This window comes from Aedes albopictus, chromosome 2 (genome assembly GCF_035046485.1).
Source record: "Aedes albopictus strain Foshan chromosome 2, AalbF5, whole genome shotgun sequence".
In the NCBI taxonomy this organism is placed as follows: domain Eukaryota; kingdom Metazoa; phylum Arthropoda; class Insecta; order Diptera; family Culicidae; genus Aedes; species Aedes albopictus.
Window position 1 is genome coordinate 104,418,091 of NC_085137.1, and position 22,373 is coordinate 104,440,463.

The 22,373-nt window shown below is 39.8% G+C and overlaps 1 protein-coding gene across 1 annotated transcript in view; it reads right to left on the reverse strand.

Moving 5' to 3' along the window:
• The window catches only part of LOC109417005 (myb-like protein AA), a gene marked incomplete in the record, with an annotated part of 59,140 nt that extends 49,176 nt beyond the window's left edge, over positions 1-9,964 (reverse strand). Inside the window, 1 exon segment of the mRNA XM_029852834.2 lies at positions 9,902-9,964.
• Between the last annotated feature and the right edge of the window lie 12,409 nt (positions 9,965-22,373).

Genomic DNA, 22,373 nt, shown 5'->3' on the forward strand with positions numbered 1-22,373 from the left:
GTTCAACTGGGAACAATTACCCTACAGTGATTCCATAGAAAATCGATAAAGTGCAACTTTTTGCACTTGGTGGGTTTGTTGTGTGTCGAAAATAATTTTAAACTCCTTTCGTCTTTTCGTTTGAAAGATATCAAATCGTATTTTTTATTAAATATACACTGAAGGGGTCAAATTGTGTTTTATTGAAAAAAGTATGTAAATGTGTTAGTTTCTTTCCACGTTTTCATGATCTTGGGTTAAAAAGGGTACCTTTGTTTTCAATTTTTATCAGAAAATTCAGGAAACTTGGCGTAACATTTAAAGGATAGCTCTTTATGTACTTCAAAATTGTCTTATATTGTAAACTCTCATAAAACTATGCATTTTTTAGTGATATCTGGTGTTTTTTGTATCCATAGTTTTATGGAGACTCAACATTTAAACATATATAAAAAGTGTCATGTTTGGGAAAGTTTGATTTTTCTTTTTCATTTTGGATAGGTGATTTCCTGAATTTTCTTATAAAAATATGTACCAAATTTCCTGAAGTGTCTTATAAAAATATAAAGCCAGGATACCTCTTCCGTCCCGAGACTTTCAAATCGTGAAAAAAAAATGTATACTTGCATATTTTTTGCACTTAAACACAATTTGGCCCTTACAGCGTAGTTTCCTGAAAACTACAATTCAATATCTTCCAGAAAAAAAAACAAAAATGATTTAAATCGGTCAACTGGTTCAAAAGTAATGTTTTAAAGAAAATGCAAAAAATGTTTTTGTCCCTTCTTATCTTAAATTTGGTTACCTTAATGTCGAAATATAAAATACAAGTCTAATTATTTTCGATGATCTACAAGCCCGCCAAGTGTCACAAAATTTGGAGATGCACGATATCGATTTTCTATAAAATGGCTAGATCATAGAAATAGTAAATTAAATCCAGAGAAGTATCTCGCACTAATTAACGACATTTCCTTTCGAAATAGATTATAGATTTTTTAAAGCATTTTTTTTTATTTTAGGATAATACTTATACATATTTTTTGGTTTTAATAATGTGTTTTCAATTTAAGTTCATGTTTTTGGTATGCTAGAGCGGGCATATTGTACATTATGTTGCACCGTGCGACATGTTGAAGAAATGATGGATACATAAGTAATTAGTTTTTGGAAAAGATGACCTAATTTTACCGTGGGTAAAAACGTTTACAAATATGGACAAAACATTATAAGTTCACGAAACAAACGAAGCGCGATTAAAAAGCAATCATTTCTCGAAATGTTTATGAATTATAAATTTATTTTTTCTTAAAACTCCACCTATAATGAAAAATTTTTGTACGTGAAAATAACAAACATTAGGTTCGTAAAAAGTTTTTATCAGTTTTGTGTTACAGGTTACACGAATTTGGTTGGACCTGCAAGCAAAGCAGTTCAGTACATCAAAAATATAAAAAATTATTCCCGGTAATTAGACACTCATTCTGACATTGCTTTACGTCTAAATTGGCAAAATTCAATCGATTGCTACGTTTTTTCTTCTGGGAGTTGTGCGTAAAGCTGGTGGTTGTCACTTCATATTTATAGCAGTATTTCATTCTATTTCTTGATTTTACCCAGGCTAACCAAGCCAAATGAAAATAATAATGTTGAAATGTTTTAAATGCATTCTGGTGGGAATCGAACCCATGACTCCCAATTCGTTAGACATGCACTTTCATTCAACCAAGCTACGGAGCTGCTTGACTACCTCCGAAGCCATGGCACAAAATTTCCAAATGGAGTACATAGAACGTGCCTCTGGAGCCGACCTACTAATACCTTCGAAACCTGAAGGCGTAGAACTGAATTCAATTCCACTATCACACATGATTTGCTTCTTGTCACATTCTAAATACATGTATGTCAAAGCGGGAGAGGATTTTTTTAGAATTATTGAGAGCTTCGGGCACAGTTATCATTCATGCAGTTGAAAATCAGAAGTTTTCTCACGTGAAAATAGATTGTCTTTTTCATAAACCTTGCGTCGGATGTACGTCCGGCATAGTGTGCTGCATAGAAGACCAGATCCACTCTCCAGCGTACTTTGTCCAACGTTACGTACGGATTTGGAAAGAATGGGTTGTCATGTGAGGGAAAACTTCGGGTTTCAACCGCGATGTGAATATGTAGGGAAGACAAGTGACTTCATAGCTTAGAGGAACAGATGCGCCCGTCTAACGAACTGAGAAACGTGGGTTTGATTCTTACCGAAGTACGTGGATTTCATTTCGTAATTTAAATCTTTTTTTAATTCGTTCATCAAGTACGTGTTTTTGTTGTGTACACGAATATCAAAGTATTTCAACACTTCATCGATGGTTTCAAAACTTCTGAAATAATTTGAATAATCCGGAGGAAAAGAAGTTGGGTTGAATTTATTCCGTCTACCAAGCCTATGAACAGTCTTTAACGGCAGCCTAATAAATGCCCCACAGGGAAGCTAACATTATTCATGGATATATTCCAAATTGTCAGAACTAAAATTAGAGGGAGTCCCTTAGAATATTCAAAATTCTCAAAAAACAAGTTGAAGGTTTCATAAGTGAATTCCAATAATAATTGATTTTGTAGCAAATAAAATATCAATACCAAAGCATTTCAAAGTCTAATAAGTTTTGAAGAGGTTCTGCAAACCATAACAAAACCTGAATAATTTTATTTTGATGTGGTTCGTTGGGTCAATAAACATTTTTTGTCTTATTAAAAAATCTCTAGAAAAAAAAGCTTTAAAGTGGAAAAATAAAAATTGTTGTTATTAAGTTCATACCGACGATAAAAAAAATTACAATAATAAATCACCACTTACCCTTTGCTTGGGAAGTTTTCATTTATGCTTTTCCAGGGAATGGGTAAAACATAATACAAGTATTGTTGAATGTTCATCTAATGTTTCGTGTATTATTCAATAAATTTCATATGTTTCATCTCATCCACAAAAACAGCTTAAGGACAAGGCAGTTATATTTGATAATTTGAATTGTTTAGCACGAATTAGTAGTTAACCAAAGGGAAAGTTATACAAACAAAGAAAAAGTTAACTCTGAATCAAAAGTCATTCTGTAATTCTTGTCATCAGAACCAATTTTTAGTGGAAGTCGATGAAAATTAAGATAACTACGATAGAAAAACTACTACAGAGTCAAACAAAGTAAAAATGATTATAAAATAATCCAAACTACTAACTCCAGGCAGCTATTTGAGTTTGCTACGGCATTGAATGATATAAAGAAGAGGCTTCAAGAAGAAATAATTAACCCCTACAGCAACCAAGCAATAATTTATAGTTCACTACTTACATGAATTTGTGTACACAAGTGGATACTCATCTGAAAAATCTACTAAATTTGTTATGACAATAATGATTCAAAATAGTCATTTGTGGAGGCTAAAAACTATTCAATTTAACTTGGGGAAAGCCAACTTGACTATCGATTTGAATTTTTATTCAATGAAATTTGTATTTCAACGAATCTTATTTTTCTTATAGCAGAAGAACAAAGCCTAATGAAGAATCAAACTCACCCTAATTTACTTGTCAGAGTTGTACCTCTGAAACTCGTGCATCAATAAAAAAAATGAACATTTTTATGTGTGACTTTTGACTATAAAACTTAGAAACAAGGAACTTCAAGAGTACTTCACAAATTTGCCTGAATAACGATTTATTTTGCACAAAAATATATCATCAACTGATCTGAAAAGTTAAACCTCATTAATATTCTCAATCCCAACATGGCTTCTCCGCCAGGAGAAAGAAACAACCCATCCACATCGTTTCCCACCGGATCTTTCAACACTGGATCCGCACACAATCGACCAACGAAGAAGGTAGCCAATTCCAAGTGCCGACACTTTACTGCTGAAAGAAGTCACTTGCCCTACTACACATTCAACGCGTTACGCCGCGCCGCCACCGCCGCCGGTCCGTACGCCAACCTTCACTCCAGATAATCCACACAGGTTCTATAGTCATTCAACGCTGCGCTGTTGGCTCTTCACTGCCTTAATACCTACATGATGAGAGTATCAACTCTTCTTTCCTGCCTTTACCTCCACTGTGTGTTTTTTTTTCTATGCTCCCGTTCCACAACTCCACTCCGTTAAGGTCAAATTCTTGGAGTACAGTCAAGCGCAAATACGAGACGACGCACGAGAAGAAAGAAGACCACAAAGCCTTGGGCATACCTATATCCTATCCACCAACAACCTGCCCTGTGCTACAAGAAGCGACCATTGCGGTTCGGCTGTGTTTTGGCTGGTTGTTGGGCATGGTCTGTTGCCGCACCGTGGGTATAGTTGTAGGTACGTCCAAGTCCAATTACGGTGGTGGCAATAATAGCAATATCAGCAACGAAGTAGCAGATGAAACAAAACAGACGCCCCAAACTGATGGTCCCAAAGCCGGTTTTGAGGTATCTTAAGTCCGAAGGGATAATGAATTTCAGTGGCGGATTTAGGCAGGGGCAGTAACTCAAGGTGAGTATAAAAATTAATCATTCGTTATGGATTGAATTTAAAAAAATGATGCTGCATTTTCACAGCTTACAAGCTGCTAGAACTGTACTAGGTTTGAAGATGACTGAAAATTTCAGACAAAATTTATGACAAATCTTTTTAAACATTCACAGCATCCGTGACAAGCTCCAAAAACGGGTAATTAGTTTTGCAAGCAAAATATTTTAAAGTGATGATGTCTACCAGAATTAATTCTGGTATTTGTGGTAAAACTCCTCAAGAAGTTAAGAATAAATCGAGCAAGATTGAGATGCTCAAAAAGTTTTTGCTAGAATTGCAGGATAGGTTAATACCAGAAATACTGAAGAAAAAACGAAATGAACATAACCCTTAGAGAGAAGTAACATTTGGCTTAAAATAAGTGAAACTTCCTCAGAAGCTGATTTTTGCTGAATAATAAATAAAAAAAAATCATAAATTTATGAAATTATCTGATTGGTTGCAGAGCAACTTCTTACCGAACTTTTTTATCAGAATCTTCTGGCGGTAGCACTTCAATCATTACACAGTCAACCACTATTTTATAAATCATACTTTTTCATGTAAATGGCATGCGTGAGTTGACTAGCCTTCAATTGCTACAAATTTATCCACTCATAATTTTGTAATGTCTTGTCTGTTGATGAACCATCATGGGACTGGCAATCTCCAAAAAATTGAAATAGCAAGAAACAGTATAGTGATACTCATCAACCTTATATAAGTTAATATTATGCCTGTCAGACTCTGAGTTTCTGACAACACTCATTTCTAAAATAATAATTAAAAAGTCTCTCGTTCCTCCATCGACTACATAAAAATTATAAAGTTTCATTTTTATCTGTGCCCATGGCCCGCAGCTTGCAAGCAAAATTTACCCTTCCAGGACGCGCGCCATCAAACAGCTGAACATGCACCGCGCTTTTGCTATATACGACGAGCGAGGTTTTTTGACAGTGTTGTACTTTTTACAACGGCGCGCGTCCTGAAGGGTTAAACTCATCCAATCTGTAAATCCCAAAAATGCTTCAAATTCTTAATTTTCATCTGAACAATTCCAACAAATGATTGATGCATTGTTCAAAACTACAATTATGGCTATAGCCTTTGCTACAAAAGCCCAAGTTAGAGTAAAATTTTTCAAAACGTTTTTGGTTATATTTTGACCAAAAGATCCAAATACATATTAAAAAATGTTAAATTTAATTATTGTTCATCATGTTGATGCATGTCATCACTCGAATCCAAAGTTTGACAAATTTTGCATATTTTTGCTGAAACATACTTTGGTGAATGTGGCCAACTTGTCTGTTCAATTGGAAATTTTTCCGGCCAAAACATTTTTTTTTTCTAGACTACTATTTGCGAATATTAATTCGCGAAATCACCTCAAATTGTTTTCCATTTGTAAACAGCGTTCCACAACGGTTCGAATTCACAACTTAACAAGCAAAATTTATGTCTCCGTGCAGCTTGATCTCCTTAGGGAAGTTGTTTGCAATCAATGGAAATTTATTGGGTGAACCTGTTCTTAACTCAAATTTGAAGAAAACTATGCTGAAAACACTAACCAAAGCTGTAACTTTCTCGCAATAAATTCTCCAATTTTGTCCTCGTTGAAAAGCCACTCAAACAGTACAGTTATGGTAAAATTAAACGCCTTCATGAATATTTTTTTTTCACGAAATATTTGTGTAATTATCACGGAAGGTGAATTCATGTAGGAACTCCTTTTCCAAAATTTTCAGCAAGAACTTTTATAAAATTCTTCCCAAAATTTGTTTAGAATGAATTACTTCTCGTGGACATTTTTTATAATTTTCTCCACGACTACTTCCAGGAATACTTTAGGGACTCTTTTAGGATTTATAAAAATGTTTTCACAATTTTAATGGAAATAAGGTTCTCACAGGATGATTTAAGCAAGATTTCCTCCAAAGATTCCTCCAGGTATCTCTTTAGAATACATTTCTGTCCATCATTTGTTTTTGAAAATTTATTCAAGGATGTTTCTAAAGATTATTTCAAGAATTCCTCCAGCATTTTCCCTTGGGTCTTGTCAGGAGTTTCTCAAAAGATTGATGTTCCTTAGGAAATTTGGATTGTGTGTATTTATTCAAATATTTAAGAATGTTTAGAGATTTTGTCAGCAATTTATTTAGATTTAGAAAAATCTTTAGAAAATTGTCAAAAGCTTCTACAGCAAGTTACTCTGGGGTTTTTTTCCAGAAGCTTCTCCAGGTTTTGTTCAGGGATTGCTAAGAATTTATCACACCTTTCTTCAGGAATTCTTTCACAACTTCTGCCTGGAAAGCTTCAGCAATTACTCAAAAGATTCTATCAACAATACCTGTGAAAATTACTCCACAATTTATTTTTCAATATATTTTCAGGATTTTTTCAATGAATTCCTCTATCAGAGGCTTCTCACTTTTACAAGGAATTCTGTTAAAGGTTAACTAAACTTTTTTTTATAGATATTCTTTTCAGTGAAATTTCTTTAAGGAATTCCTTCCTAATTTTTGTTTAGTTAACCGCAGGATATCCTTAAAAAAATCTCCAGGTAGTATTTCAAGCATTTTTGTTTATTTCTCTCTTAAAAACTTGTATAAGAAATTCTTCTGAGTATTCCTTGAGAGGTGTCTTCTGTTCTTCAGAAAACCCTCCAGGGATCCTTCAGAATTAATTTATTTCTTCAGTGGTTCTTTAGGGAATTCCACCATGTTTTTTTATGACTGTAGGATCTCCTTCAAAAATTCTTCCAGCCTGTACTTCAAGGTTTTTTGTCTACTAATCTCTTCAAAACGTATATAATTCTTCTAATTATTCCTTGAGAAGTGTGTCCAGGAAGTCTTTCAGAGATCCTTCAGGGATCCAGGAGTTCAGGGATCCCTCAGAAATTTATTGAAAGATAAAAAAAATATATTGAGGAATTTCTGAGGAAATCCATGGAAGCTTTTGTAGATGAGATATTAAATAAACTCAGGAATAAATTCACAAGGAACATCTGAAACTATTCATGGAGTTTAACGATTTTCCCTAACTATTCCTCTGGAAAAATATGGAGAGAATTCGCATGGTAACTATGAATTTTTTAATGAAAATCTTGGAAGGATTCCTGAAGGAATTTTCAGGGAAATATCCAAAGACATTCCTGACAGAATTTCTTTAAAAAAACATAGAAAGTTTTCTAAAGGCATCGCAGGAGCAATTTTTGAAGGAATATCCAGATTTTTTTCAGGAATTCATTTCTGAATTAATTCTATCCTCAAAGCATTTCTTATGAAATTATTACATAAATGAATAATGAATCTCTCCGTGCAAACTTTTCTAAAATTACGTTTTGAGAAAACTTCTAAGAATTAGAGAAAACTTCCGAATAAATCTTCGACAGATTTTTTTGAAAGTCGCCAGAAAATCTCAGGAGATTTTGTGGGGTTATCCTTGAATAAATTTCTGAAAAACTCCCGGGAAGAATTTCTAAAAGAATCCATGAAATATTTCTTTTATTCAGAGAGATTCTTTGGGAAGTCCTACCCAGGTTACCAAAAAGCATTTAACCAAGCCAGGCATGAGAATGAGACTTTTTTCTGTCTACCGTTCATCGATACTAGCAGTAAAATAAAAACAAAACAACGGCAGCACCAATACCATCAGACGCCGCGCCGACGGCAGTCAAGCAGACGCTTGATGGTTTTCGCTTCCCCACGAAAATATTTATGAGCAGTCAAGCTGGGGCGGGTGATTGCGAAAAATGTCAAATATTTTCAACTGCTAATAACTCACTTGTTTTAATAAAAAATTTAAATCGATTTGCACAAATAGCTAGAGCACACTCCTAGCTTTGCGATGCGTGTAAAGAAGTTTGTCTAGAAGCGGTTTGAAACGCAGAAAAATGCGAAAATGGGAGAGACAGAAATTTTTGTCGTCGTTGTGCTCGAGTACTGGCGCTTTCGAGCTTGGAAACCGTTTCGAGGAAGAAGGCTGCAGGAAAAAAAATGTTATGACATTTATTTTTCGAACAGTTTGAATTTGGCTGGGCTTGTGATGTTCGTGTGGAAAAATGTCAAATGTACAGCCAGTTACCGTTTTTTCCAGTACATTTCTCATCCCTGAACCAAGCCGCATTTCAGCTATTATACTGCATTTTATCTGCTTGCTGTCGTATCATAGCAGTTCAACTGCCGAATAGCCTATATTATCATTTTTCTTTGCGAGTAAAACGCTTATAAAAACGAAGTTATCACCCATTATGTAGGCAAACCTAGCTAACTCTCAGAAATTTGATTCAAGTGATTTCTCTCGCATCACGTCTGTAGGATTTTCAGGCAGTAGCCAACATCTTATTGATTAACCCTAGTAAAATGCTAGAATCTATTTGACACATATGACATAAGCACGTAAAACTTGCACAGTGCCTGCATGGTGCACCTAGCCATGTAACATTGAAGGATTGATTAGGTAAATTGAAATATACCCTCAAAAATTTTGAAGAAGATGTTTTTGGCTAAACTGACAGTTTACGCTTCTTCAAAACATCAAGCCACCTAAAAGAACATCAAGCGTAACTTGAAAGTTTCAATTACGTCTTAAAGAGAGTCATTGGCAGCTTTCAAGCTGTTTAGAAGCCCAAAAATCGACCTTGCGAAGTACTGATTGAGATTACTGGGAACCTTGAAAGCTACAAGATTCTTCTGAAGTTTCTCATGAGTACCAAGCATCTTTATAAGATACACATTTTTTTTGTTTCTGTATTAACGACATTTTTAGCCCTATGTTAGATCATCTCTAGCCCCACGCTTTACTTCCCTTCCGAAGGAAGAACTCACATTTTTGGGAGTTTGTCGGGAGTGGGATTCGATCCCAGGTCCTCGGTGTGATAGTCTAGTGTTCTAACCATTACACCAGGTCCGCTCCACAAGATACACATTTGTGCTGCCTTTCAAAATTAATAAAACAAATAGGGCTGCTAAGTGTTACAATAAGTACGCAACGTGTTTTTTTTAAGATTCCCCCTTTGAAAAATCTTGATGCTGCCTATGGTTAAAGCTTTGAAATTCAGAATAGCAGAAACACTATAAAATGAGATTGTGTAGAGAATAGATTAAAACTAATGAATCCAATACAACTTTTTTGCAAATGTTCCAATATTCTTTTTAACTTTGTGAAATGTACATTCTTTTCTAACCCACACTTGCTATTCCACAACAACCCATCATCGCTTCATGTCATTAGTATTCATAACTGTAATGGTAGTTCATGTTGTCATTATCTAGTTTGTCGCCGCAGCTCCAGTTGTGTCAGCACAAGTTACTCTCGCTAGTCACTGCAATCACTTTTCTTTGTTACACAATTCCGCACTCAACAACTAGTGCTCAGTTCACTCAGTGCGCGGCTTTCAACGTGCCACGCTCAATCCGGATGCTCAATCCTTCTGCTGCCAGCTCACTTGCGTTAATGACTGTGAAGCTTAGCGCAGTGCTTAGCCACAGAGAGCGCAAGTATTTACCATCGCACACACATACACCCACTAAAAAACCAGCATCGACTCGGCTTAACCAAGCCAGCCTCCGGTTTTTTTCTGTCTTGCGTCTCGCCCAAGAGCAAACCACCACCCCAGCAGCAAACAGGTAATTTCAAACCTGTAATAACAACTTCCTTTCGAATGCTACCACACTCTTGGGTGTGAATGTGCCAAGCGGGAAAAACAGAAGAAAAAACTTATACCAATGCTTCGATTATCGTAGCCACATGGTTGTCCCATCCAACATAGAATAAAGTTTCGTATCTTTTAATTCCGCGCCCTAATTGATTATCCTTTGACAGATACGCGTATTTCGAATACCACTTGTAATCTTCCTCAGTGTCAGTTATCCACTAGTTATCATAGTGGATAACTGACACTGAGGAAGATTACAAGTGGTAGTCGAAATGCGTGCATCTGTCAAAAGATAAGCAATTAGGGCGGAATTAAAAGGTACGAAACTGATTACACTCATTCGAAGAGGGTATTCTGCTTAGAGGGTTCGAAAAGTTGGTACAAGATAAAATAAAGGTTTGCTCATAAGTTTCATAACGCCAAAATGGGACTTATACCCACCCACCCCTTCGTAACACTGTTTGTACAGGGAGAAATTTGTTTTGTTCGAGCTGTAGTACTACGAAAGATACCCGACTGGTGGTCCCACGGGGATGCTACGGTGATCTGATTTTGTTGCCGCTTATCATGCGCAGCTAGAGCTCACTAATACCAACATTCACTCAATACAGCAGCGGGAGAAAATAAGGAAAAACGAACTTTGGTGAACAAAGTTTGCGAAAACAGGTGTTGTGTGTCTTTTCACAAACAATTCCCACTTTCTGTAGGAACTTTACCTAAACATTAACAGTCTCAAATTGAAAATTATCAAATAATGCCGCTTTTTCATGATCAACACTTTTATGAGATCTAATGTGATGCAAGCGTTTTGCACCAACATCCCTCGTAAAAAGGTAAACATTCAAATTTCACGACTGTGTTGGTGAATATTTTGGCTGGAGCATAAATTTATACTCCACGTAAGGAGGCACAATCCTACCTGTCAAACTCCATAGTGAAAAAATAGGTTGCCGTCCCCGTGGGTGGTCCTTAATGGACACGAGACATAGATCATGCTCGAGGATAACCAGCAACCACTTGGAGTTTACTAGCAACGCGTGGTAAGGATGATTTTCTGCGGTGTGCAGGAGAACTATGTGTGGCGGCGTTGGATAAATCACGAACTCGCTGCGCGCTCTACGGTGAGCCCAGCATCCAGAAGATGACCGAAGCTGGAAGGATACGGTGGGCGAGACATGATGCAGGAACGCCGGACGAATATCCTACAAAACTGGTGTTCTCTACTGATCCGATTAGCATAAGAAGGCTTGGAGTGCAGAGAGCATGATGGGCGGAGGTGGAGCGTGATCTATAGTAGCCCGAGTATTATGACGTTACTACATATTGTTGATTATACTAAATGGGTTGTAGTGTAGTGCAAATCAATGTATCCATGTCTGTATCTGATTATTAACAAATATGAAAATGACTGATTCAATTGAGTGAAATTTGTGTAGGTATATTTTACAAAATTACTTCAAGGTTCAAATGAGTGTAATCAGTTTTGTACCTTTTAATTCTGCCCTGTTTTAAGAATAAGTAAAATCGGATCACCGAGGGGTTGCTCCTGGTCCTATAAATGCTGTTTTTTGACTGAGAAGTCGAAACAAAATGGAAGAATCTGGGATTTTTTATGTTCCCGGGAGCAATTGAAAGTCCTGTTCGTTCTGGATTTTGTATCCACACACTTAGAAATTCTGAAATTTGAACGAAACGGAATCACCAAAGAATGTAAACGTTTTCAAGACTGAATCACAAATTGGACTCAATTTTACGCGCATCATGTAAGTGCTGGTTGGTTGCGTTAGATGTCAACAAATTCGTTTCATCAGAAACGTAGAATCAGTATGACGTTCATCAGCCACCTTCAAACTCGCTGAAATAGCCGAGAGGTAAAAGATGCGGTTCACGATCAGTACTTCCGGTGTTCCAATCCAGGCATGGCATTATTTTACTTTTCTATGTTTTATCTGTCAAATCGGTTCTAGCGATTGCTAGACGCTGAAAAAAATAAGTTTTATTAATAGGATTGGACCTGCGCCGAAACGTCGGGTTAAATAATAAAACTTGTTTTACAATTAAAAAGACTGCATTGCCGATAATCAAAACAGCAACAAGTTTTATTTTGGGGTGTCTTGAAAGACGTAAATTTACATGTTTCAACCTCTAAATTTGTGTTTTTGAAGATCGTATGTGTGAGGTTCTGGACACTTAAAATTAAATGATATTTTTTAGGTGTGTGCAAGCATTAACAATTACAAGAAAAATGATAGAAGTTGTCGATTTTATAATTTTCCAGAATTCTTCCAAGTGATGGCTGTGTATGTGTAGACATTTTTTTTAGCGTCTAGCAATCGCTAGAACCGATTTGACAGATAAAACATAGAAAAGTAAAATAATGCCATGCATGGATTCGAACACCGGATGTACTGATCGTGAACCGCATCTCTTACCTCTCGGCTATTTCAGCGAGTTTGAAGGTGACTGATGAACGTGATACTGATTCTACGTTTCTGGTGAAACGAATTTGTTGACATCTAACGCAACCAACCAGCACTTACATGATGCGCGTAAAATTGAGTCCAATTTGTGATTCAGTCTTGAAAACGTTTACATTCTTTGGTGATTCCGTTACGAGCAAATTTCAGAATTTCTAAGTGTGCAGTGAATCAGTTATGCATTACAAGTATTGAAGCGGCCAGGCCTACTTTGCAGCGTCATTGAATTATGAATTAAAACCATAGAATGGGTACATCTCGTACCAATCGCTCCGTATAGTAGGTGATATAGAAGTTCACCAAAAACGTTGGTAGTGACGTTGCTAAGAAAGTGACAACTGTGGAGATGCTGTGGATTCCACGGTTTCTATAGTATAGTAGCAACTGTTGTCGAACTAACATTCCAACTGTAGTGACTAGAGCAACAGTTGAGTATAGAATGACATTTATTTCTGATGCTTAAAGTCTATGCTAACTAGATACTACATTCTCTCCCTTCTTTTCATTATCAACCTTTGATTCTTATTGATTTTACTAGCAGTATTATGAAACAGTTGTTATTGTTCTGACTCGCTTAAATTGAGATACATCACCGGTGTAATATCTTCAAAATTATAATCACGATTATTTTGTGTGGATTCGTTTGACGTGGAGACTTGATTGTTAGCTTGATTGAATTCTCTATTTTTCACGTTAACATGGCATTCGTCTACTCCAGAAGGCTTGGAGTTCCTTATCTAATCAATGAACATTATGTTTCCGAGATTCTCCAAATTGGTGAAACCAATAAGTTATAAAGAATAAGTTATTCTTTAGATTTAGATACGCGTATTTCGACTACCACTTACCACTGCCACTATCATAACTGTGGATATATGACACTTAGGAAGAATAGAAGTGGTAGTCGAAATACACGTATCTGTCAAAGATTAGTAAAACAGGGCTACATGAAAAAGGTTCAAAACTAATTACACTCATTTGAAAAGAATTTTCTGCTTAGAGGGTTCGAAAAGTCGGTACAAGAACTTCAAGATTTACAGCGTTTGAAAATAGTTTTTTTTTTTCAATTATGTAGTAATTTAGTGATGATCATCGCAATCGTAAGGTTTACAAGTGGAATTACACGTGAAATATTATCAATTTGTCCTTAAATCAAAAAAATCTTCCTTAAAACGAGTTGATCACAACGCAAACATCCCAAGAGCTTAATCACCTAATAATATGATAATTGCATCCAATGAGCCATTATTGTGGTTACGACAAAATTTGTTGCGTAAAAAACTCATTTGCGTCCAATTGTATGTGTGTGCGCGCGCGCAATGCGCAAACACGGATGGACTGTGAAATGGAATGGAAAATTGAGAAAAAAAATAAAAAATAACCTCCGGCAATGCCGAGAATCACCTGAGAAAGTTTGCTGAGGCTGCTCGGAAAGGTGGTGGTGTAATGGTATTTAATTACGGTTTGGGGAAAAACGACGAAGAAGCGCAAAATGAGAGGAAAAAAGAGTCATTCACACTCACACAATACCACACGCAGATGTTGAAGATCATTCGTACGCAATGCTAATGGAAGTCAAAATAAACGATGGTTTGCAGCCGGGTGGGGGAATCGTGAATGGAATTCTTATAGGAAAGGTGTGTGGTGGAGACACAGTTGACCAACACATAAGGTGAACGAAACCTTGTAAGTTTGAGTTTAGGACGCTACATTGTGGTTTCGTCTCTTCAGATGTGGGAACATAGCTTAAAATGCACTCATGAGGCGGAATAACCCAACGCATAAATCTATTTTGTAGAGTACCCTAATCGTTATTTCTGGTAGCCTGTGCCAACCCAACCAATAAAAATAACTTGATATTAGCTTATTCAGCTTAAGAGCGGTTGGCACGGTAAAGGCTGGGTATGCTGCGCAATACAGATCCCATTGTGATCCACTAGCCTCTGCCCAGCAACTCCTATCACTACCTTCTCGTGGTACCGGCCGGAAACCTTAGGGAAGATCGGGTAGCCGGTGGGAACTTTGGTCGTTGGCTGACAGTAAAGGGGGGTGGGTTGCTGTTGCGAACCTGAGCATCTGTTCTCCAGGAGAAGCGGGTTACAACAGCGTCTGATCCCTATGTTAGGGGGGCCTGAACAATGCCCGAGTACCAGGGAGGGACTCTAAGCTGAACCGTGCACTATGGTCCTCCGGAAAGTAGGGGGTTGGTGTCAGGCCCTACGAACCAGGCGTAAAAAACCATTGTAACGGAAAATCAGCAACAGAATAATACGAACCGAGACCAACGGCAACGACCTTAGCGAACAAAAAGGACTTGCGATTGGAAACTCGGTACGTGGAACTGCCGATCTCTCAACTTCATTGGGAGCACCCGCATACTCGCCGATCTACTGAAGGACCGCGGGTTCGGCATCGTAGCATAGAGGTAATCATACCATCTACCAGAGCTGCGGCAACACACACGAGCTGGGAACAGCTTTCATCGTGATCGGTTGGTGGCCGAAAGAATATGCAGGTTGAGGATCAAGGCTCGAGTCTTCAACTTCAGCATAATAAACGTGCACAGCCCACACTCCGGAAGCACTGATGATGACAAGGACGCATTTTACGCCCCGCTCGAACGTGAGTATGACCGCTGCCCAAGCCACGACGTCAAGATCATCATAGGAGATTTAAGCGCTCAGGTAGGCCACGAGGAGGAATTCAGACCGACAATTGGATGTTTCCGCGCCCACCAGCAGACGAACGAAAACGGCCTACGGCTCATTGATTTCGCCGCCTCCAAAAACATGGCTATACTTAGCACTTTTTAACAATACAGCCTCCCTTATCGTTACACCAAGAGATCACCACAGCAGACGGCAGGCCCGGATTAAGGATTGTGGGGGCCCGGGGCCCGAGCGGATGTGGAGGCCCTTCTGAGAGGTGACCAAACATGTTTTTCCTTATTTTCGAACAGTACTTGAGCAATATGGAAAATAAAGCTAACGTTAGCAACCAAAAAAGGTTTTTGTGTGGGCCCCTAAAATGTGGGGGCCCGGGACCCCCCGCCCCCCCCTTAGATCCGGCCCTGGCAGACGGAATCTCAAATCGAACATGTTCTGATTGACGGACAGCACTTCTTCGACATTATCGATGTCAAGACCTATCTCGGCGCCAACATCGACTCCGACCGCTATCAGGTGATGATCAAACTGCGCCCAAAACTTTCCGTCATCAACAATGTACGATACCGGCCACCGCAACTGTACAACCTACAGCGACCTAGAGCGAGGGCAAGCTCGATGAGACCCCTCTAGAGGACTGCTGGAGTACAGTGAAAGCAGCCATCAACGACGCAGCCGAGAGCACCATCGGGTACGTGGAACGGAATCGACGGAACGAATGGTTCGACGAAGAGTGCAGATCGGTTTTGGAGCAAAAAAAAAAACGCAGCGCGGGCGTTAATGTTGCAGCAAGGGACCCGACAGAACGTAGAACGTTACAAACAGAAGCGGAAACAGCAGAGCCGCCTCTTTCGGGAGAAAAAGCACCGCCTGGAAGAAGCGCAGTGTGAAGAAATGGAACTGCTGTGGCGTTCCCAAAAACACGGAAGTTCTACCAGAAGGTCAAGGCCTCTTGACGGACGGACGTGAGGTGATCGAAAGGTGGAAGCAGTACTTCGATCAGCATCTGAATGGCGTGGAGAACGTGGGTGGGCACGGAAGACCTCGGCAACGGAGGAAACGACGGCACCAGTGCAGCGGAGGACGGAAATGAACCAACTTCCGCACTGAGGGAAGTTAAGGATGCTATTCAACAGCTTAAAACCAACAAAGCAGCTAGTAAGGATGGTATCGCAGCTGAACTCATCAAGATGGGCCCAGAAAAGTTGCCCACCTGTCTGCATCGGCTGATAGTCAGGATCTGGGAAATCGAACAGCTACCGGAGGAGTGGAAGGAAGGGGTAATCTGCCCCAAAGGCGACCATTTGGAATGTAAGAACTTCGGAGCGATCACTATTTTAAACGCTGCCTACAAAGTGATATCCCAGATCATCTTCCGTCACCTGTCACTTGAAACAAATGAGTTTGTGGGAAGTTATCAAGCTGGCTTCATCGACGACTGATCGACAACGGGCCAGATCTTCATCGTACCGCAAATCCTCCAGGAATGCCGTGAATTCCAGATCCCAACGCATCACCTGTTCATCGACTTCAAAGCGACATACGACAGTACTGACCACGCAGAGCTATGGGAAATCTTGGACGAAAACGGCTTTCCTTGGAAGCCGGCTGGACTGCTTAAAGCAACGATGGGTTTCGGATAGTTTTTTTTCGAATCTCGCCATGGACTGCGACAAGGTGATGGACTCTCATGCCAACTCTTCAACATCGCTCTGGAAGGTGTGATGCGACGAGCCGGGCTCAACAGCCGGGGAACGATTTTCACAAAATCCTGTGAATTTGTGTGCTTTACGGACGACATGGACATTATCGCCAGAACATTTGGAACGGTGGTAGAGCTGTACACCCGCCTGAAACGCGAATCAGCAAAGGTCGGACTGGTGGTGAATGCCTAAAAAACAAAGTACATGCTTGTAGGCAGAACCGAACACGACCGGATCCGACTGGGTAGTAATGTTACGATAGGACACCTTCGAGATGACGGAGGAATTCGTTTACCTCGGATCCTTACTGACGGCTGGCAACAACGTGAGTCGTGAAATTTGAAGGCGCATCATCAGTGGAAGTCGGGCCTACTACGGGCTCCACAAGAATCTAAGCTCTAAATAGATCCACCCACGTACCAAATGCACCATGTAAAAAACGCTAATAAGACTGGTGGTCCTCTATGGACACAAGACATGGACCGGTGTCCGGCCATTTGGTCGAAAGTGTCGTGTGGCCGAATTATGTATTATCAAAATAATTTGGAGGCGTGGGCAAACTCTGCATAACATTCTAGCCATTAATATGATCATAAGAGCTATTTCCTTCTTTTGATCATACACACTTAGAATAAATTACAGTATTCGGTGAAAAAAAATCACCGAAACTGATATGAAACTAGCAAACTACAGTATAACGGCAAAACTGATAAATTTACAGGAGAAAATCGGTGAAATCTAATAAATCACCGACGAACCGGTGAAATCAGACAAATTTACAGGAGATCTGTGAATATTTTACCGAACAGATCGGTGATAGGATTAATTTACCATACTACTGTAAAATGCGTTTGACAGCCACGCCGGCAGCTTTGAGCATCAGTTCTATTAGAATTTGCGCATCATCTCCAAGCAAGACTCACTTATACAGTGACAGTAAGTGTGGTTCCTTATTAGAAGGTCGTGTATTCAATCCCTTAATCGACCTTTTCATGAAAATAGAGGTTTTTTGTGCTCGCATAAAATCGCCATAAATTTGTAAAAACAACCGTATGGTCAGTTATATTTACGGTTCATTTTTGAAATTTACCGTACGTTCAGTGATATTGACAGTTCATGCGTAAACAAACATACCGACCGTTCTGCGATTTTTACGGTAAATTTGTAAAAAGTACCGAACGTTCCGGTAATTTTGACAGATGCATTTTTCTGAGATTCACAGTACGTTCGGTGATTTGAAAATTCACCAAACTTTTTACCGTACGTTTAGCTGTTGAGATTACGGTAAAATTGTACCGTAATCCGTCATTTCATCAAAGTGTTTAGGCTATTCTTTCTAGTTTTACCATTAAGGGATTAGTTGGCATTGTAACTGAGCATATTTCTGTCAGAGATTTCTCCTTCTTTGATTCATAGGCTGTTCTTTCGAGTTATACTGATATTAGAAGCAGTGGCATGATCACTTAAGTTCATCGTACCTTTTTCGGCCAAACGGTGTTCGGCCAAATGACCCTTTCGGCCAAATGGCGTTCGGCCAAACGGCATTCGGCCAAATGGCGTTCGGCCAAACGGCATACGGCCAAATGGCGTTCGGCCAAATGACCTGGAACCACATGGACGATTTTCGGCGGTGTGCAGGAGAACGGTGTGTGGCGGAGAAGGATGAACCACGAGCTCGCTGCACTTCACGGCGAACCCAGCATCCAGAAGGTGGCCAAAGCCGGATGAATACGATGGGCAGGACATGGTGCAAGAATGCCGGACAACAACCCTACAAAGTTGGTGTTCGCGACAGATCCGGTTGGTACAAGAACGCATGAAGCGCCAAGAGCACGATGGGCGGACCATGTTTAGCGTGACTTGGCGAGCATTGGGCGTGACCGAGGATGGAGAGCGGCTCAAGGGGAAAGTAATCTATTGATCAAAATAAGTGTGCCAGGCCTGTACACAGCGATGGCAACAAGGGAGGGTTATTTCCTAATTTTGAGAAAGGGCGGAGGAGCGCCAAGTGTATGGAACACCGGCAGTTGAGAATCCCTCCCTTGTGCACGAGCTTGAAGTGTGCTGTGCAAAAATTAGCGATATCGGTTGATATTTAGGGTGGTACAAGGGTTTAAGTAAAATTTATGCGTAGAGCCGAAATTCAAATTAAATTTTCAAACATAACTTTTCTAGACTAAATCGGTGATTCTAGAACCCTAAAGGGCTTATGGGTTCGATACACCAAAACCTCCATTTAGGTAACGAGTCGGGAATGCCTAAACTAAATAGAATTTTGGCGAGTTTTAGAGGCGTTACTCTGGCGTTACGAAGGCGTTTTCGGTGGTTTCTGAGGGTCTCAGGTGCGTTACTTGGGGGCCGAGGGGGTTTAGGGTGATTTCGAAGGCATTTCAAACAGCTTCAGATGAATTTTGACGAGTTTCAGAAGCGTTACTCAGGCCTTACGTAGGCGATTTGGGGGTTTCTGAGGGTCTCAGGTGCGTTACATGGGGTTCGAGGTGGTTTTAGGAGGATTCCGTAGGCATTTCAGAAATCTTCAGAGGATTTTTGGCGAGTTCAGAAGCGTTACTCAGGTGTAGCGTTGGCGATTTCGGTGATTTCTGAGGGTCTCAGGTGCGTTACATGGGGTCCGAGGGTTTTTAGGAGGATTCCGAAGGCATTTTAGAAAGCTCCAGATGATTTTTATCGAGCTTCAAAGGCGTTACTCAGGCGTTACAACGACGTTTTTGGGGGTTTTTGAGGGTCTCAGGTACGTAACATGGGGCCCGAGAGGGTTTTAGGAGGATTTCGAGGGCGTTTTAGGAAGCATCACACGATTTCAACGGGTATCAGAGACGTTTTCGGGGGAGTCTCAAGAGTGTTACAGGGGATTTTGAGGGGAGTTAAGGGGGCTTTCAGTTTATGAAAATACATTTTGGATCACAGCTCTCAAGTAAGCTTCAAAGAGATTTCAGAGGCGCTTCCAAGCGTTTCTTATACGAGTCAGGTTGCTCAAGAAACCTTAAACAGTTCCAAACCAACCACATCGCCCCTCATTGCTCCCCCCCCCCCTGAGCATGCTCTGAACTCTCCTAAACTCCACATGCAACTTAATTCCCTTAAACCAACCTTATTCCTAATCTAAAACACTTCAACTGCTCTGAACACAATCAGATTCCATTTAGGGTAACGTTATTTAGTTAACGGAGGGACCTAAATAGATTTTATCTAAATTTATTCGACCTAAGTGGAGATTTGAGTGTACTAAAATAGGACATATTTGTTTTTTTTTTTAAATATCGCAAAAATCAATAGAGGAATCGCAATTTCGAGGTCCAATGTGGCCCATAAAACGGATAGATTTTGCAAAAAAAAAAGCTACACCCTACCGGGACCCTCTGGAAACCCCTTTAGACTCTCTGGGTTCCCCTCAAACACATTTGTGACTCCTGAAACCTTCCTGACCCCAGTGATCTAAAATGTACTGTCAGAAACTGAAGTTTGCATCACAATCATTGACATGGGTGACTGTGACATTTTTTAGAATACGACAAAAATGTAGTGGATTGACAAATTTAGTGAACCAATGATATACCGGTGGTTCCGAAAACTTTAAACGGGACATGCGGATAGTTAAAGAACCGGAAGTGTGACGAAGTGAAGACATTGATTTTTGGATTGTGTGTTTCGAGGGTCTCAACCACCAAATGAAGCAGAGCACTGCAGTGGAACAAAATTTAGTGGCATAAAATTGTGTACCCGTACACGTACCATATGAATATTTTCGAACCTGGGTCAGTGAATTCATGTCAGAATCCGATATCCGCCATTTTTTAATTGAAGAAGGCGATTTCAAGAAAGCTTAGGGTTTGACGGGGCGTTACAGGTTTCACAAGGTTACGCACCAGAGACCTTCCGGAACCCCCAACATCGACCCTTGTAAAGCCTTTGAAACCCACCGAAAAGCATATAAAACTTCCTGAAACGCCCCTGACACCCGCTTGAATTCTCTTGGAGATCCCTGAGACATCAACCCTCTGAAGCCTCATGAGAGGTCCCTGAGACCCCATCAAACGCCCCTGAGATCTCCTGGTACCCCGAACTGCGAAAGCGTGGTCCCCTGCGGCCACAAGACATGGTCTATGCTTGAGAAGGACCCTCCAAAGTTGGTGTTCACAACGAATACGATTGACACAAGAACGCGTAGAGCACAGTGAGTGGAACAAGTGGAGCGTGAACTAGCGAGTGTTCGAATGAGCGAACTCAGTTCCGTACCTTTAACACAGTTTAACAGTTTGGAAAGTACAAAACTGATTTGACTCATTTGAAGAGAGTATTCTGCTTAGAGCAGGTTTTTTGTGCCTGTTTTAACGAGATTTTCAACCCTAGACTAGTTCATCTCGGGACCCAAAAGAGTTTTGCAACATGCTCTCGAGCGGTGTTTTGCTTTTGCCTCGTCGCGAGGGAGCGAACGAATCCCAAACAGAGAGGCAATAAAAACTGAGCGAGGAAGAGGGGAACGAAAAAAGAGCCGATGATTATTTCGGGTTTTTGAGTGCGATTTTCGCCTCGAGAGCCTTTCTTTGTGTGGGAGTGGAACTCGCGAGAGCTTTCTGAGTGTGAGTGGACGTGAGAAACACAACAAGCAATTATGAGTGTTGGACGATCTCCTCGCTGCGCGGCAAGCTCGCGCTCGGTGCTGTTGAGGATTTGCGTTGTGATTTCTGAGTTTTATTTTCACTCAGAAAATCGCCGAAATCGCTTCCTCATTTTCTCGCGAGGGAGTTTCTGTCAAGCCTGCCCACGGGTTTACTTCACTTCCGATGGAAGAACTCACATTTGGAAAAGGGTTCGAAAAGTCAGCGAGTGTTGTTGTATATCTGCAAACCCAGTAAGTATTCCTGACTCATTGTTATCATGAATTTGATGTTGAACTTAATAAATGAATGAAAATGAAAAGAACGAAATTAAGGTTGAAGGATCCGTCATTGATAAAATCGTCATCATTGAAAATTCCGAAGCAGTTTTTTCGTCCAACACTGAAAATTTCACAGTGAAAATGTATTAACTGTATTGTGGATGGAGAATAGAGTACACTGAATACATTTTCAAAGCCGAATGTTCTGTTTTGAACGAGAAAACTGATTTTGAATTTTCAAGATGATGATTATCGAATCCTTCAACCTTAATAATTGCAATAGATATACATCAACTCATGCTCACAACACTAATTTCAAGTATATTTTAAAATTACTGTGAATTCTTGTAAAGAAAGTGCGTTTAACTGCAACTTCTAAACTTCCATTTCCGATGGATCAACTCTCAGCCAGTTTCAATATCGCGCCACACCTGTACTCTGCTGTGTCTACCTGTT